Raw genomic sequence first — 17,376 nt, forward strand, 5'->3', positions numbered from 1 at the left:
CGCTACAGCATTCACTCGGCAATGGCCATAATATCTTGAATACACTGGTTCTCAACCGTAAAAGAGAAAATGAAGGAAAATGTCTGATTGCCGATGCGTAACAACTTTGGCCCTGGTCAGTACTTGGGCGGGTGAGCGCATGGGAACACAGGGTACTATTGGCAGTTTTACTTCCTATTTTTCTTTCTCCTTTGTTTTCGGAGCTACAGCCCGATTCGGTTAGGGAGACGCCACCGTGAAATGAAGGGGCGTGCTGTGTGTGTCCATCGCCTCGCCTCACCTCACCTCTCTCAGTCGTTTCTCGTGCTTGTTTTGATATAGGCCGATTTGAGAGCGTCAGCTGAGCAAAGTCGAGACGACTCGAGACGAGTAGGCTGGTCTGCAGCGAGTAAGAGGGAGAAAAATGAAAAAAAAAAAAAACATTAATTTAAGGGCGCGTGTCAAAAGTACTCATACGCAAAATTTAACGCCGGATGCGGTGGCCGGGAATCGAACCCGGCTCAACTGCTTGGAAGGCAACTATGCTGACCATTACACCACCACCGCACAAGCGAGCGCCCCGCCTCCGCGCTGTGTCGGCTTCCCGCCAGTCGGCAGCGGCCGAAGGTGGTCGTACCTGGCCCGGCGCATTTCGAGGTAGGCTAGGGGAGCACATCCAGACGCATTCGCACAGCGTATCCATGCACATTTCGCATCCTTTGGCAAGAATCGGCGCCGGCGACGCAAGAGTACGCAGAGGACCGCGTTCTGGCGGCATTTTTAAGCAGTGCAGTGCAGTGCACGATTCTGCGTCTGCAGCAGCTTCTCGACAGAATGCTACGGCGCTTGACGGCAGTCCCACTTTCCCTTGAGACGTCTGCGCGGAAAGCACCAGGCAGCACGTTGCGCGGAGCTCCGCTGCCTTCGTCGGACTGTTTACATCGTGGGGCGGCGCTCGACAATTACTAGGGCAAACACCGCACAGTTTGTGTTTGATAGAAATGCTTTGCGGCCCACCGCTTTTGAAATCCACGAATTTATATTCGAAGATTTGAAAATCCCGGAAGATCCTAGTAGACACGTTTCAATTGGATTTCGTGCAATATTCACTATTTTTGAAGTTCTTTTCAGGAGACATCTATGAAAAATTTATTGAGAAATTTGGCGGAGTGCGTAAATTTAGGCACGTCAATGGAACAGTCAGTGATGTGCAAATTGTGCCCTCAGGTTATGGTGTTAGAACGGTTCGAGTATTTAATGTGCCTCCTGAATGTGGCAATGATTTAATTGCACGTCCTCTAACTCAGTACGGCGTGGTCTTGTCGGTAGTTAACGAGAAGTGGTCTAGTGGGTACCGGTACCAGGTTAATAGCGGCGTACGAAGTGTACGCATTGACTTAAAGAGACATATTCCATCTTACGTTATGATTGCGGGCTGTAGGGCTCGAGTGACTTATATCGGCCAGCCACCCACATGCTGAATTTGTCATTCAACTGAGCATTTAGGTGTTGATTGTACCCGTAGACGACCCGTGCAGCTCCCACGCAGTGACGCTGCGGTTACTGGCGGCCACTTTGTGCCACTAATGAGTGAAATAGTAGCGGGCACTGTATCACAACCCCGACCTGCCGACCCCATTCGTGCTGAGGACGTACCAAGTGAGGTGAATCTTACTGTAGACGCGCCACAGGATCGAATGGAGGACGCTCCCATTTTGTCCTCGGCTGTGGTAGAATCAGATTCAGTTGCTAAGGAGGTCCCAGATGTTTCGGATAATACACCAGTTGCTATTTCGGAAGAGATGGACACCTCCTTACCACCGCCTCCCCCGCCTGAAGAGGTTCCCCTGGCACCGAGGAAAGGGCGTACAAAGGAAAGTAAAAAACAAAAGGGTACTAGGAGCCAGCAGTCTGATGATTTACCGAGCACCCCTGTATCAGAGAGTGAGAGTGGGGTTCAGACATCTTGCACCCCTCCCTCTGAAAGTTCCGAGCGCCAGGAGCGTATAAGGGAACAAACTGCACATCTCAAGGTGTTCTTAAATACGGCACGCGAACAGGGTGCGCATGCTGCGAAGCGCAAAAGCGAGCAAAGTAGCGAGCAAAGTAGCGAGCAGCTGCCGCAGCGCACGCGCAGGCATTCGGCGACGTCGGCCGCCGGTACAGCAACAACACAGGCGGACGAGGCCACGTACACAGACACCGCTGGTGGTCGCGCCCAACAGACCGACCGACCAGCGGAGACGCCCTGGTGGAAGCAGGAGGAGGACGACCCTGGATCCAACTACCGGCTCTTTAGGCAGAACAGCTGCAATTTGTGCCCCGTCTACAATAGTGTCAACTTCTGATGTCCTTGCACAATAAGGTTGTCTCCTGCACACTATTGTGCACGACTTATTTTATGTATTTCATTGCCGTGTGATAGTTTTTCATTGGTGTGACCACGATGCAGCATCTGCAGCTTACACTTCCTTTTTTCTTGCTACTACTTGAGTGTATGTTTTTAAATGGTCGCCGCTCGCCAGCAACTATCAGTTTTTTCAGTTTTATCACTTAGTGTTAATCGCATGGTAACAGAGCATAAAATAGCATGCTTTATTGACTGACTATGGGCGGGTATGATATAGCACTGATCCGAGAAGTCACTGCTAAGCGCTTTGATTAAATCTGTGGCTACGATGTCATTTATAATATCAATGTTGAAGGTAAATGTGGCACCGCTGTCGTTTATAAAACTGTACTCCAACCAACTGACATTCAACTTTTACCAAATGGCGGCGCCTTTCGTCACAGGGTTATTTGGTAAGCGTGACAGCGTTACAGAGATGTTTAGCAAGCTCAAGTGGCAGACTCTGCAAGAGGTGCTCTGCATCGCGGTGTAACTTGCTGTCCGGGTTTCGAGAGGGTGCGTTTCTGGATGAGGTATCGAATATATTGCTTCCCCCCACTTATACCTCCCGAGTAGATCACGAATGTAAAATTAGAGAGATTCGAGCGCTCACGGAGGCTTTCCCGAAGTCTTTCTTCCCGCGAACCATACGCGACTGGAACAGGAAAGTGAGGTAATGACGGTGGCCCGAAAAGTCCCCTCCGCCACACACCGTTGGGTGGCTTGCGGAGTATAAATGTAGATGTAATTGCATGTACCATCCAGCACGTCACATTTATTAATATTTACGCGCCGACTGGCACCGATCACAAGAGTACTCTGTCCGTATTTTTTTTAATCAAGATGTGACTTCCTTCTTTGCGTCGACTTCAAATGTGTTAATATCTCAGTCAATAATTTCCCACGGCTACCATGTGTCCGGAACTTTCTCAATTAATTATAACCAATGACTTAATTGATCTTTGGCGTCATTTTCATCCTGCCACGACGATGTACCATTTTTATCAGAACGGTGCCAGCGGGATCGATCGCATTTGTGTGTCGCGGCCACTTCAAACCTATCTTCAGAGAGTAGCGGTACATCCCGTCGCTTTTAGTGATCACTGCGGTGTTGTGTGTGAAGTGCAATTACAGGCCACTCGGCAGCCGCCACCTTCCCGCGCTTGGAAATTAAATACCCATCATCTTTCTGCCGTCGGATTACTTTTCGAGATTCAGAGCATGTGGCAACATTGTTCCGAAAAACGTGGTAACTACGACTCGGTATTACAATGGTGGATCGACATAGCAAACCGCACTAGAGCAGGGTCGCGATATGGTGTGCACGAGAGGAGTCGTTTTGGTAGAGGTACACCATTGCATTTTATCAACAGTGTCTCCAGGATGCACCCGTCGGCCCTGCTCAGAAACTTCGTGCACGCTTAAATAGAATAAAAAGAAAGATCTTATGTCCTCAACTCCAAAAGGCAAAAGGTATTCTGATACGCAAGCGACCCACTTGTGAGATCACTGACGAGGTGCCATCACTATCACTTGGCACGCGAAGAAGGGCTGGTGCGGAGGAAAGTGATTACCAACTTCTCAACGGACCCTGATGCTCGTCTCGCTGAGAAGCATGAGCTCGTTGCTCACGTCTCCGACTATTTTCGACAGTTATTCCGACGGACTGACGCCGACGACATGGCGCTTACTTTTCTGTTAGACGAGCTGGATTGTGTCCTGTCCGACTCGGACCGTCAGGCATCGGGCGAGAGGTTGTCACAGGATGACGTGCAAGCAGTTTTACACACTCTTCGCAAAGGGAAGTCTCCGGGACGTGATGGTGTTCCAGTTGAGTTTTATCTGAGTTACTGGGATGTCTTCTGTGAAATGCTGACGACCATGCTCAATGATATTGTTAGTGGTACTCCGGTTCCTTCGATGTTTCTTGAAGGACGCATTGTTGTACTACCGAAGTCACCGACAACTTGCCTTGTTGAAGCGTTATGCCCTATCACACTTTTAAATGTCGATTACAGACTTGCAGCACTGTGCCTTGAGACGAAACTCAGAATGGTAATGGACAAGATGATCTGTCCCTTCCAGTCATGTGGTGTGCAACATCGTAGCATTTTTCACGCTGCAGCTTCATATCGAGACTTAGTCGCCTTCACGGCCGGCAGTTGACTGTCAGCTGGCATTCTCTCGATTGACTTTGCAAATCCTTTCGACCGTATCGGGCATGACTATCTTCTGTCCGTCATGACTAAACTGGGTTTCGAGGGCATCTTTCTTCAGGCTCTCCGGAATCCTTTAACGGCGGCAAGATCAGTAATTGTCATCAGCGGTTGGCAGTCGACGCCAATTCCTATTGAAATATCCGTCAGGCAGGGCTGCCCTTTATCAGTGACCTTATTTGTCATTGCGCTCGACCCGTTCTTGAGAGCAGTTGGTCGCGTCATTAAAGATATTCTTGTCTGTCGCGTCTCCCTTAAGTGTGCTGCCTACGCTGACGACGTGGGAATCTTCATGGAATGGGCCCACCATTTGGATAGGGTCCACCCAATACGACCGTGCCTCCGGTGCAGTTCTGAACACACGGAAAACTGTGCTGGTCCCACTAGGACGGCGAGCAATGGACAATGAGCAGGACTGGTTCCGTATTGGGCGCAGCCATAGAATTTTAGGACTCTACGTTGCCGCGTGCCCACAAAAAATGCAAGTTCTAAACTGGAGGCGAATTCTTGTAACCGTGAAGATCCTATGTCGCAGCCACTCGGTTCGCCTACTCAACTTTCATCACCGCGTCGCTGCCACCTACACGTTCATTTTATATAATGCATGACATCGCCCAACTGCTCAGCGTTCCGAAGCCAATCGGTAGGCAGTTTCGCAAGAGGTCTACTGGCTCCTGTGGAGGCACGAAATTTTTAAAGTCAAGGCTTCGACCTGCGTCATCGACAGGCAGCTGGGCGGCCTCGGTTTCACCGACGTTCCACGCAAATGCGGCGCGCTGCTCGTCCACCGGACAGCCACCCTGCAGGCCGACAACCCGGCAGGAACCACCGCGGCACTCCCGGAGCTCTACCGCCCACACTGAAGCGGCGCCTGTCTCTCTCGCGGCCATCCCGTATAAGATGTCCTACATACCGGAGTACTTTTTAACGAGGAGCTACGCTCTGTCAACGGCTACCGACAGACACAGGACCGCCCGCGGACTACGTTGCCCTGACTGGACAACCTCCGCGTCATAAACTGGTGCTCCGGAAACCCACAGTGGAATGGGTGAAGGTGTGGGCAAACATCAACAACACGGTGTTGCCGTCGGACGTGAGTGCGCTCTGGTTTAAGATCGTCCACAATGCCCTGGCGACGAACCACCGGCTTGTGGAAATCCATCTCCTTCCCTCCGCCAACTGTGGAAGCTGTGGTGATCCGGACACACGTGAACATCGTTTCGAGTGCAGCTCTTTGTCGACGGTATGGCGTCTCTGTCAATAAAGGGTCGCCCACATTAACAGAACGCTTCCACACCTAGTCAATGTCGGTCCTGTGAGTGCGCCTGACTTCAAAGCCTTTCGCGGACAAAGGATAATGTCACCGTATGGATCTTAGGGCACACGATTTATGTAATTATAGATCTGAACGTTAGTGATACTGTGATATACCTGGATTATGTGTGGGCCCAGTAATTGAAAACGGAAGACTGTGTCAAACATCGCAAACTGTCTGCGAATTTTTTGAAGGCAGCCTTGGATTACGGCTCTGAGACGGCACTGCGGACCACACCTTGAACTGAGTTTTACTGAGTTGACACGGTCCAGTTGTTTTCATTACATTTTTTTCTTCATTTTCCTTGTTTCCTATGTGTTCTAGTTCAAGGTTTGCTCCACGGACTCACTACGGATCGTTCTATTTTTATCTCTTGGAGAAGAGTCTCACTTCAATTCTGAGGAATTTTTATTATGTTTTACAAGCCTTCATGGATATTCTGGAGGATACGACCCGCATGTCTGGAACGTTCATGGTTGCAGATGTGTTTTTCCAGTCTCTTCATTTCCGTTTCCGTACTGTCACAACTTCATTTTTTTAACTGTAGCTGTTTTTCTTTTCGTTCGTGTGATGAGCACATAGTCATCAACTCTGAGATGTGCAGTGTTCAGAGCTGTTTTTAAGACCTCTGTGATTCATCTGAGTGGATGACATTCTTCAAAAGGCAGAACAATTTATTCTAAGAGGAATATACTTTTGTTGAAGTACCTGAAGACTAGTTGCAACTGCGGACGAAAGAAGACCGTCCGCCACCTCAGCAGTACTATCGATTTTAGTTCTTGATTGTTCTGCAGAAGAGGACAATATCACGTCTCAGAAGATGATTTTGTTTTATGTTATCCCTTCGTTCAAGGAAGTTCGACAGTCCACGAAATTATAGCGTTGAAGCTCGCCGAAGAATGTGTTATTTGGTGAGAGCAAGGAGGGCTATAAGGGGAGTTAGGAGGCAAAAAAAAAAAGTGTAGAATGTTCGCCTGTCGCGCGAGTGGCCCGAGTTCGGCTCCAGGCCGATGCATCATTTTTGTTTTTCCTCGCGATTATGTTGCGCGTTTCTTTCGCTCTTGCGCTGTATGAGCTACGATATTTCGTTTTATTTTGTTTTAGGCCGCAGAAACAACCAGGGTCAGACGCCCAGCTACAAGAGTGAATAGTGGGATTCGCTGTGAAAAGAACCAAACATCAGCACGCACGACTCCTCATTTGGACGCTCGCGTGCCGTTCTGCAGACTAGCGTCGGCTTGACTGAGTCCAGGTGCCTCTGGGGCGATGTACTTTTACGACAAGCTGCAGTTTAATCTACTCAGCCGGAAATTTGACAGAACAAATTATTGAGGAAGTACACACGCTGTATCTCTAATGCTCGGCGCTTACCAAGACTCCAGGAGCTACAGCAGGCAGGTGCCTCGGTAGCGCAGTAGACATCGCGTAAGTCTCAATCTTATGGTCGTGAGTTGTATCCTCACTTGGGGCATTCAATTTATTCGTGGCCACAGCTAAATTGACGCCGGGTGCTGGTGATGAACAAATTCCTTTGTCGATTCTCAACTACAAGGTTGCAACGCCTCAGAGTGAAAGTGTTGACTTCCAGTTATTACTAGGTACTGTATTGCTTTTCCTCCTGCCCCAGTGAAACATGACGCCAAACTTCGTGGTGCGCAACTTGCCAGTCAGGACGCAAAAATAGGCACGCAAACAGAAGAGTGGTGACACCAGATTCGACACGAAATGTGATTGGAGGCCGTATAAACAATTTTAGAAACGCACTCGTCCGGTGGGGTCTACTGGCTAAGTTCCGGCTGAGACGCGGTCGCGTGCGGACCTTGGCAATTATGTTCATATGTGTGTGAAATCTTATGGACTTATCTGCTAAGGCCGTAAGTCCATAAGCTTACACACTACTTAACCTAAATTATCGTGCCGCACAGTCCATGACTGCAGCGCCTTAGACCGCTTTTTTGCCACTTTTTTCCTTTTGTTTTTACGCCTCACTTTCTTTTTATGCCTGAACACTGATTTCTGTTGTTTACCAACTTCTAATATATTTGTTTTTTTCCTTATGCAACTTTTTCCACCGCTCTATCAATTTTCTTTCATTATTTTTTAATAATTGTCCTTTACTGTATCTGTTTTATTTTTGCAGTTGTGTCTAAGGCTTTTATTTTTTTATGTTTTCGTTTCTGAAATTTTTAATTTTTTTGTAGTTTTTTTAAAATAATCAAATCCCCTCCTTTGGGGACCGCCATGAGCATTTTTTCAAGATGAACCAAAAAAAAGCAAAGATGTGTCATCTCGGATCCAAGTGTATTCTGGTGATCCATGTGCACTATTGGAGGGAGGTACAGAGGCGCAATGGCTGAAGTCAGGACACGAGGCAGAAGCAGTGGGGCCTCTTCGCGGCACTACAGGTGCTCCGCGTCCCAATCCACCCCTACACACCCGGTACACTACCCTGTTCCCATTTTCTTGAATACAATTTTAAGCATATTTCTAAAGTTCTTGCCATGATTCTTGTATTGAAGAGTTTTGTGAAATTCGATTGCCATATGCATTTTGAATGCGACAGGATCATCATCGCCAATTTTGTTAAAGATATAACTAGAATAATTACCCAGTAAGCAACTCACAGCGTTATTTTTCGTCTGTGGGTAAAACTTGAAATCAGGTCGATAGATCATCATCGCCTGGATATTGGCGGGAACACTGCGAGTGATAAGTGCGACTTGTTCCTGAATCCAGTTCCAGTTGTGGAGACGTTCCCCACAGGTGCATCTGTGCAGCACGGTATCTATGAGGTTGCAGTGAAGACAGATCGGCAGCACTCAGTCCTATTCGGTTGAGTCGCTCATTGGTACTTATTAAATTATTGACTGCTTTGTACCACGCAGTACGAGCATCCGAGCTCAAAACATTGGAAGCAACATTTCGCCATACTATATCCCATTGGACTCCACTATATTTGTTAACAATCGGATTCTCTCCTTCGTGTTCCCTCCTTTCCACCAAAATTGCTTTTGCCATTAAAGACTGAGTTTGCCGTAACATGTGACTAAGGTAGCTGAACTCGAGATAATACTCTGATATGTTTAAGCCGGCAACAAATGGGTTGTACATTCAGCGGAGGTTCAAGACTGTGTGGCCTGATAGCATGAAATAACTGTGCCGTAAGACCATGAGGTTCATTCTGTATGATTGCCGCCGTTCTTGACACGTACAGAGCCAGTGCTTTGCTACGTATGTCAACTAATACCATCCCTCCATGCGTAGGATGTAGCGCTGCTGTTCGTGCAGATACACGAAAGATCTCGCCTTTCCATAGAAAATTTGTAACCTTTGACATGATATTGTGAGCCACTCCCGCAGGAATAGGAAGAACCTGCGCCGTGTAGAAGGCCTTGGATAAAACACACGTATTAATCAACGTAATTCTGTCAAATTGGTTCAGACTTCTGTGGTAGTTATCAATTAATGCACCGTTGATTTTATAAGCCACATCCTTCCAATTCGCTGCCGCCATGTTTAACGTTGACGCCGTCAACACTATCCCTAGAGCTTTAATGTCACTGACGTGTGTGGCACATGAAATTTGAAGACGATCAAGTCCTCACAGGTTTAAAAACTTGCTTTTCCGTTCGTTGATGTGCGCTCCAGACGCCTGACAGTAGGTCTTGAGAACAGCCTCAAGCGTAGTGACGTCAGACACGTCTCTGATAACAATCCCAACATCATCCGCATAGGCTCCTGTTACTGACTTCACTCCTGAGATCGTTAAACAACTAAGCTTCGCCTGCAGTTGCTTGAGCAGCGGCTCTAGCAAAATTACGAACAGCAACAGATAAGGGGCTGCCCTGAGGAGCACCTCTGACGATTAGGAGCCGTTTCGTGAGTTGCGAGTTTACTGAAATTTGAGCAGTGATTCCGATGGCCACATTTTTTATTATTGCGCCGCAGTGTCTCTAGTAGGTACGTGTGATTAACAAGATCAAATGTCTTAAAAAAAATCGAGAAAGAACAGACCACATCTTACGTTGCTGGCGCCAGCTAGCGCAATAATATCCCTATAAGAAGCGACCGTTTGCAGTATAGTCCACCGAAAAGCACATGTTTGCTGTTTGCAAAGTATGTTGGAAGTGAGCGGCACAAGCCTCATCTTAACCGCACGAGCTACAATCTTGTAATTGGAATTCATTAGTGATATCGGCCGAAGATTTGTTACAGATTTTCCACCTCTGGTCTTAGGGAGGAGAACAATTTTACATTCTTTAAACTCTCCTGGAAGAGACTGCCCCTGCAAGACCTCGTTCACCATGTCTGTGATCTTCTCTCCTAGTATGTGCCAGTACTTTTTATAAAATTCAATGGGAAGACCGTCAGGCCCAGGGGACTTGTTAGTAGAACTGCAGATGATGTCGAAAACGTCTTCGTGACAAACCCGAAGAAAGACTAACTTTCGTCCGCGGTTAGCCTCGAGGTAAGAACATCAAGGAGTTGAAAAGCGCTGTCTGCATGGGGAGCGCTTGAAGTATAAGTCCTGACAAAGTAGCTGTAAAGTTCTCTGACGATATCGCTTTGATTTGTGACCGTCGTGCCATCTTCGAGTTTAAGTTTAGCAATAAAAGCCCTCCTATTTTTCGCATGTTTTGCAAGGTGATACAATGCCACCGTTTCGTCTGCGCGTACTGATTTAACTTTGGATCGAACCTTAAGTCCTAACTGCTCCCGTTTCAGACTGATTAATTTAGCTTTGATCCTCTGAATTTCCTCTATTCTAGTAGACGTGGCATCCGCTCTGTCATACAAATCTTTTAATACGGAGTAATAAAATTACATTGTCCTTCGAATTCCAGTAGCCCGTTCAATACCAAAGGACAAAAGAACTCTGCGCAGTTTGAGCTTCGCTTTATAGGTCCACCATGCCATAATGCTAGGGAAGGCATGAATAGTGCGGAGGCACCGGTTCCAAGCACGCCTCACGGGCTTCTCCAGATCTGAGTCTGTTAATAAGGAAAGCTTAAGATGCCACTGATTTTTAAACCAGTGCGTGGGTTGTTGTAAGTTGATACACGCGACCACGCCACTGTGGTTTGAGAAGCTGGTAGGAATAGTTTCTACAATTAATAAGTTATTTGCTAAAGTTTCAGACACACAAATCCTGTCGATCCTGTTACAGGAATTTCCAACTATGTGTGTGTACCTCACTAAAGTTGGGTACCGAGCTTCCCAGGTGTCCGTGAGTTTAAGATCATAAACAAGACGGTTTAACTCAGGTGAATAATTAAAATGCGGTGTCTGATCTTTTCTGGACAATACACAGTTAAAATCACCTCCAATGATTAGCCGCGGAGGATTGTTCCGCAGTAAATAAATGATATTTTCCTTATAAAAGCGTGCTCTGTGAGCTCTACGAGTACTCCCGGAAGGCGCGTACAAATTAATAACAGTAACGCCAAAAATATTGACACTCAGTCCTCGACCGGATTCTAACCTTTCTATGTGGGCAACTGGAATACCTTCCCTAATTAAGACGGCAGTTCCCACGTTCGTTTCTGGGGAAGAATTGATTATTGCAACAAAACCGGTAAGATTTATTTGCTGCAAGGCCACCTCTTGCAATAGGGCGATGTCTGTATCCGACTCGTAAAGATATTGTTGTCGAGCACGCACCTTGACATCAGATCGGATCTTGTTAATATGCCTGTGACATACTGAGACCTATGCAGGAAGGGGGAGGAATTAATCATCACCAGCGGTCGAATCGTCATGTTATTCCATTTGTTTATCCGGTTGGAAAGCCAAGTCTTGCTCGTATTTCCCCCCGGCATCTTTATTCTTAGTTTTCTTGCGGACAACGTTCACATTTGGTTGGATTCTGTTCCTTCGGCGCCCACTATGAGCCATCTCTGCAGACGGCGGCGTGGGTGGATCGTGGGGAATGTCAACGGCAGACGACGGTCCCGACACTACTGCCGGAATCGCTCGCGGCGTGCCCTCCGGCTGCAGCCCAGCTGCGGAGGTACTTTCGCTGTCACCTCGTTTGTCATCAAACTCCACATGAAGTGTGTTGACACCTTCCGTCATCGACTGCTGTTTATGTTCGCGTTCCGTGTTACGAAAACATTCCTGTTGTGTTTCCACGTTGCGAGCTGCCGCCGTTGGCTGTGCGGCATCCTCAGCTAGAGGCGTGGTCTGTTTACGATCACAACTGTCTACGCTGTGGTGAACCCCTGCAGCAGCCTGCTGTTCATATGTCGGTCGATCCACCGGGACCTGTTGCTGTGGTTGGTTGGAGGGCCGACCATCCGTCCCCTGCGACGCCGTAACAGCAGCTGAAGTGGTACTATGTGGCATGCCGGAGGAAAAATCGTCTACTAGAACGGAACCTTTTACGAACTTAGTATCAGATCTACATTCCTGTGATTCTTGTCTCTTTAATTCTGGGGTATTGTATACTTCGTCCTCAGAACTACTACCGTCACAAGTTCTACGTCTTTTGTTGGTAGCAGTATCGCGTGTCGCAAGTGTCGGTCCGTCCGTACTTTTCCTAGACAGGGTCGGAAATTCCTCAATGCACACTACTTCCCGTTCATGCAACTCAGGTACACCACCGGCCGTAGCACTTTCTGCCGCTTGATTATAGGTAATCTCTGCGAGCGTTAGCCGTTTCCGTTGCTGTAATGAATTTAAGACGAAAACCCGTTTGGGACAATCTTGACGCATGTGGCCACTCTCATTACAGATGTGGCCCGTCAAAGTTTGACCAGTGTACGTAACTTGAACCCTGTAGTCGCAAACCATAATATGGGAAGGAATATTAACTTTTACATGCATGTCTACGGACCGAACACCACTGAAACACTGCAACCGATGTTGGCTAGACAGCGTTCATTTCGAATCTGCTTGACATCCCCATATTTGCTTAACACATCTATCAAATAATTATCAGTGCGGTAGCGTTCTCGCTTCCGGTTCCCGGGTTCGATTCCCGGCGGGGTCAGGGATTTTCTCTGCCTCGTGATGACTGGGTGTTGTGTGATGTCCTTAGGTTAGTTAGGTTTAAGTAGTTCTAAGTTCTAGGGGACTGATGACTATAGATGTTAAGTCCCATAGTGCTCAGAGCCATTTGAAAAATTATCAACTTCCGGGGGCAGATTAAAATTACGGACATGTTTATACTCAACGTCGGCATTAGTAACGGTGACAGTACTTACTGAGTTATCCCGATGTCGAAAATCAACTCTCTCGCCATATGAAACTTCCTGGCAGATTAAAACTGTGCGCCCGACCGAGACTCGAACTCCGGACCTTTCCCTTTCGCGGGTAAGTGCTCTACCAACTGAGCTACCGAAGCACGACTCCCGCCCATAACTTACAGCTTTACTTCTGCCAGAATCTCGTCTCCTCATTCTGGAAACGTCCCCCAGGCTGTGGCTAAGCCAAGTCTGCAGAATCCTTTCTTTCAGGAGTGCTAGTTCTGCAAGGTTCGCAGGAGAGCTTCTGTAAAGTTGCATGAGCTACGATATTTCGTTTTATTTTGTTTTAGGCCGCAGAAACAACCAGGGTCAGACGCGCAGCTACAAGAGTGAATAGTGGGATTCGCTGTGAAAAGAACCAAACATCAGCACGCACGACTCCTCATTTGGACGCTCGCGTGCCGTTCTACAGACTAGCGTCGGACTGGCTGAGTCCATGTGCCTCTGGGGCGATGTACTTTTACGACAAGCTGCAATTTAATCTACTCAGCCGGGAATTTAACAGAACAAATTATTCAGGAAGTACATCCGCTGTATCTCTAATGCTCGGCACTTACCAAGAGTCCAGGAGCTACAGCAGGCAGGTGCCTCGGTAGCACAGTAGACATCGCGTAAGTCTCAATCATATGGTCGTGAGTTGTATCCTCACTTGGAGCATTCAATTTACTTGTGGCCACGGCTGAATTGACGGCGGGTGCTGGTGATGACGAACGAATTCCTTTGTCGTTTCTCAACTACAAGGTTGCAACGCCTCAGAGTGAAAGTGTTGACTTCCAGTTATTACTAGCTACTGTATTTCTTTTCCTCCCGCCCACAGTGGAACATGACGCCAAACTTCGTGGTGCTCACCTTGCCAGTCACGGCGCAAAAAGAGGCACGCAAACAGAGAAGAGTGGTGACACCAGATTCGACACGAAATGTGATTGGAGGCCGCATAAACCACCATTGTAGGAACGCGCTAAGTTCCGGTTGAGACGCGGTCGCGTGCGGACCTTAGCCAAAAAATGGTTCAAATGGCGCTGAGCACTATGGGACTTAACATCTGAGGTCATCAGTCCCCTAGAACTACTTAAATATAACCAACCTAAGGACATCACACACATCCATGCCCGAGGTAGAATTCGAACCTGCGACCGTAGCGGTCGCGCGGTTCCGGACTGAAGCGCCTAGAACCGCTCGGCCACACCGGCCGGCAGGACCTTAGCCAGCGTTCCGGTGTAGAGCATTTGTTTACTTTGTGTTCGCGCACTTCGTGTGTGTCATTTGTTTAATTACAGTGTCAATGTGTGTGTCTGCCTATCAGTGTTCATTGAAGAGTATTTTGTGATACGTACAATTGACTCTTTGGGGTTAATTCGCAAAATGGATCCGATGATACCGCGGAAAAACACCCTGCAGTTTGAATTCGAGAACGACATGCGTGCTGTTCAGCCTACAGCCTACTTCACTGGAAGTTTATACCTGGATTGCCGACACCTTTGGAATCACCAGCGATCAGGTCCACTCTGCTTATTATGACACTGATTTGTACTGTTGCTTCGTCAAGCTGCTGAATCCTGTGCTGATGAAACGGCTGCTTTTGAAATACGGTGGTAGCGTGGAATTTCAACACCGTAATGGCACCGTGAGTACCGTCCAAGTTTCAAGCGTTGACAGAATAGAAGAATGTCCGTATATTTAACCCCTTCCAGAAGTGGATACAGTTATTTAAGGGAAACTGTAATGCAGTATGATGAAATCAACAGTATTAGGCTTTAAAAGTGGTCTAGCCTGCATAAACGTAAGTGTTAAAGTGGAGTTCGGTCACTAGAAATGTAGGTTAAGCTTAATATCCCTTCCCGGATCATGATTTGCGGGTACAGGGTACAAGTGACGTATCCAGGTGAGGTTTATCCTTGTTATTATTGTAACGAGAGTGGCACATGCGCGACGAGTGTCCGAAACGTGTTACTGTGCTTAAAACCACACTCTAGCAACGTCGTAAGCTAACGTTAGCTGACATGGTAACTGCCAATCCGATAGTAGCAAACACTCTCCCAGGGCCTTCCGTTACCGAAAATGAGAAAGGACCATCCTTCCGGTCAGAATTTCCCCAACTATCTCCTCATCTAGATGGCGATCATAACCCTTTAAAAACCATTTCTGCCGGCCGCTGTGGCCGAGGGGTTCTAGGCGCGTCAGTCCGGAACCGTGCTGCTGCTACGGTCGCAGGTTCGAATCCTGCCTCGGGCATGGATGTGTGTGATGTCCTTAGGTTAGTTAGGTTTAAGTAGTTCGAAGTTCTAGGGGACTGAGGACCTGAGATGGTAAGTCCGATAGTGCTTAGAGCAGAGCGAGTGGTCCAACAGCGATAAGGGCCGCCGTGTATACAACTTCTTCCCTGACATCCGGGAAAGACTAAAACATATCGATCCCAGCCGCGGTGTGGTACATTTCATCACAGGACATGGCCCATATCCCACGCACCTGTATCGCGTGAGTCTGCAGCAGACTAATAGATGCACATGCGGGGAAGAAGATTCCCCTGAACACACTGTCTTCTGCAGACAACGCACGAACACAAGACACACAGTACACATAAATCGCCTAAACACACAGAACGAACTACATGCCATAATACGCGACCCGGAAAGGTGGACTGAACTCAACAAACTGACGAAATCTCGAAGATCCAACAAATAGAATACTTGCGCAACAGACCCTACCGAAGGCAAGTCGGCCCAAACAGACGTCATGATGCCCAAGGGGACACAGACATGATTAGCACCACGAGTGATGACGAAGAAACAGATACAGACCAGGGCACCAACACAGATATTGAAGCGTCCAGCGCGGATGATCCATAGTGTCAACCAAGTCTACTTCAAAGAACAGTCTGGAACAACCGACAAGAGGTGCAGAAGTCACACACAATCCTAAAAACAGATTGCACCTTTTATGTAAATAGTTAAATAAGAGCTAAAAGCTAGGTACCTGTTCAAGGGACCTACGCCTTCCGTTAAGAGGCAGCGCACAGTTTGGATGGAAGGATCTTAATTGTGGTCCCTCTCTTTTGAGCCCAACCCGACGGATACCTATGGCAGATCGGGGAAAACCACCGTTCAGGTCGTGCTGTCGGCGGGGCCGGGAGGTACCTGCATCTGATGTACTCTACTAGGAACCTTGTAGGCTCAACACAAACCGTTAGCGTCATTACCTTTATCACTTTTACCACAAGTATCCTTTCATTAGCAACTTTGAGCCAAGCACAAAATCAGTTACCACTCTATTGTATATCGTAAAGAGTTTAGCAGGCTGGACATGGAGGTCTTAGTCTTAGTTTCTAGCTTTAACGTACCCTAATCTCTTCTAGTTAAGTTAGTTTTTAGGATGGTAGATGTTAAAGGCATGGTGAGCGATGGTCAGCGTCTTGAGGGTCATTCGAAGACCCGGGCCGCCGCCCACAACCAGGCGACGGGCAATACTATACCTATCTTTATTCAATTCTCTTCCTTCCTTCTAAATAATTTCGTTTTGTTTATTAATATCTCGCTTGATTTTGTATTAGTTACAAGTTTTTCTAATGCTGCACAAAAAAAAGATCAAATGGATGTAAAGAAATAGAGCCCGCCTCCACGTGGCGGGACACGGGCAACGGTGTGAGTAGGAACGGGAGCCGGTGTGGTGTTACTTTCAGTCACACCGGACCCCAAACCAAGTCACAGTGGCTAAGTGGCAACATACGACCCACCATAAGAAATTAGACGGTGGGTCAAAAATATAAGCAGCTAGTGAAAAAGTGCTTAGAGCCATTTGAAACCGTTTCTCCCTTCCGCAACCAACAAGACTCTTGTGATTCGAGTGGTAGTGAAGATGACACACACGAACCAGCTCGGCTTACGAAATCGGACCTCGCAACACCGACGGATAGCGTACAGGTAGCTAGTACGGATCTTCAGACTTCTACGATCCAACTTCAGAATTTCTACGCCGAAGTGAGTACGGGAGGATCTGTTGTCGAGCTTACTATACAGTCGGCTCCCCAGTCCCGCGTACCGCCGCAAGCAGCGCGGGACTCGTCACCCGTTATCAACACTCCCGCAGTCCGCCCCCGGTAGCTGTGTCGTCAGCGCGACAGACTGTCGATCCTAAGGGCCCGGATTCGATTCCCGGCTGGGTCGGAGATTTTCTCCGCTCAGGGACTGGGTGTTGTGTTGTCCTAATCATCATCATTTCATCCCTATCGACGCG

At 47.8% G+C, this 17,376-nt stretch overlaps 1 non-coding gene across 1 annotated transcript; it reads right to left on the minus strand.

Annotated features, from left to right (window-relative positions):
• Positions 1–474: 474 nt before the first annotated feature.
• Positions 475–546, minus strand: Trnag-ucc (transfer RNA glycine (anticodon UCC)). The gene has a single exon. It is a non-coding gene; the product is annotated as a tRNA-Gly (tRNA).
• Positions 547–17,376: the final 16,830 nt, after the last annotated feature.

Source organism: Schistocerca serialis, chromosome 2 (genome assembly GCF_023864345.2).
Source record: "Schistocerca serialis cubense isolate TAMUIC-IGC-003099 chromosome 2, iqSchSeri2.2, whole genome shotgun sequence".
In the NCBI taxonomy this organism is placed as follows: domain Eukaryota; kingdom Metazoa; phylum Arthropoda; class Insecta; order Orthoptera; family Acrididae; genus Schistocerca; species Schistocerca serialis.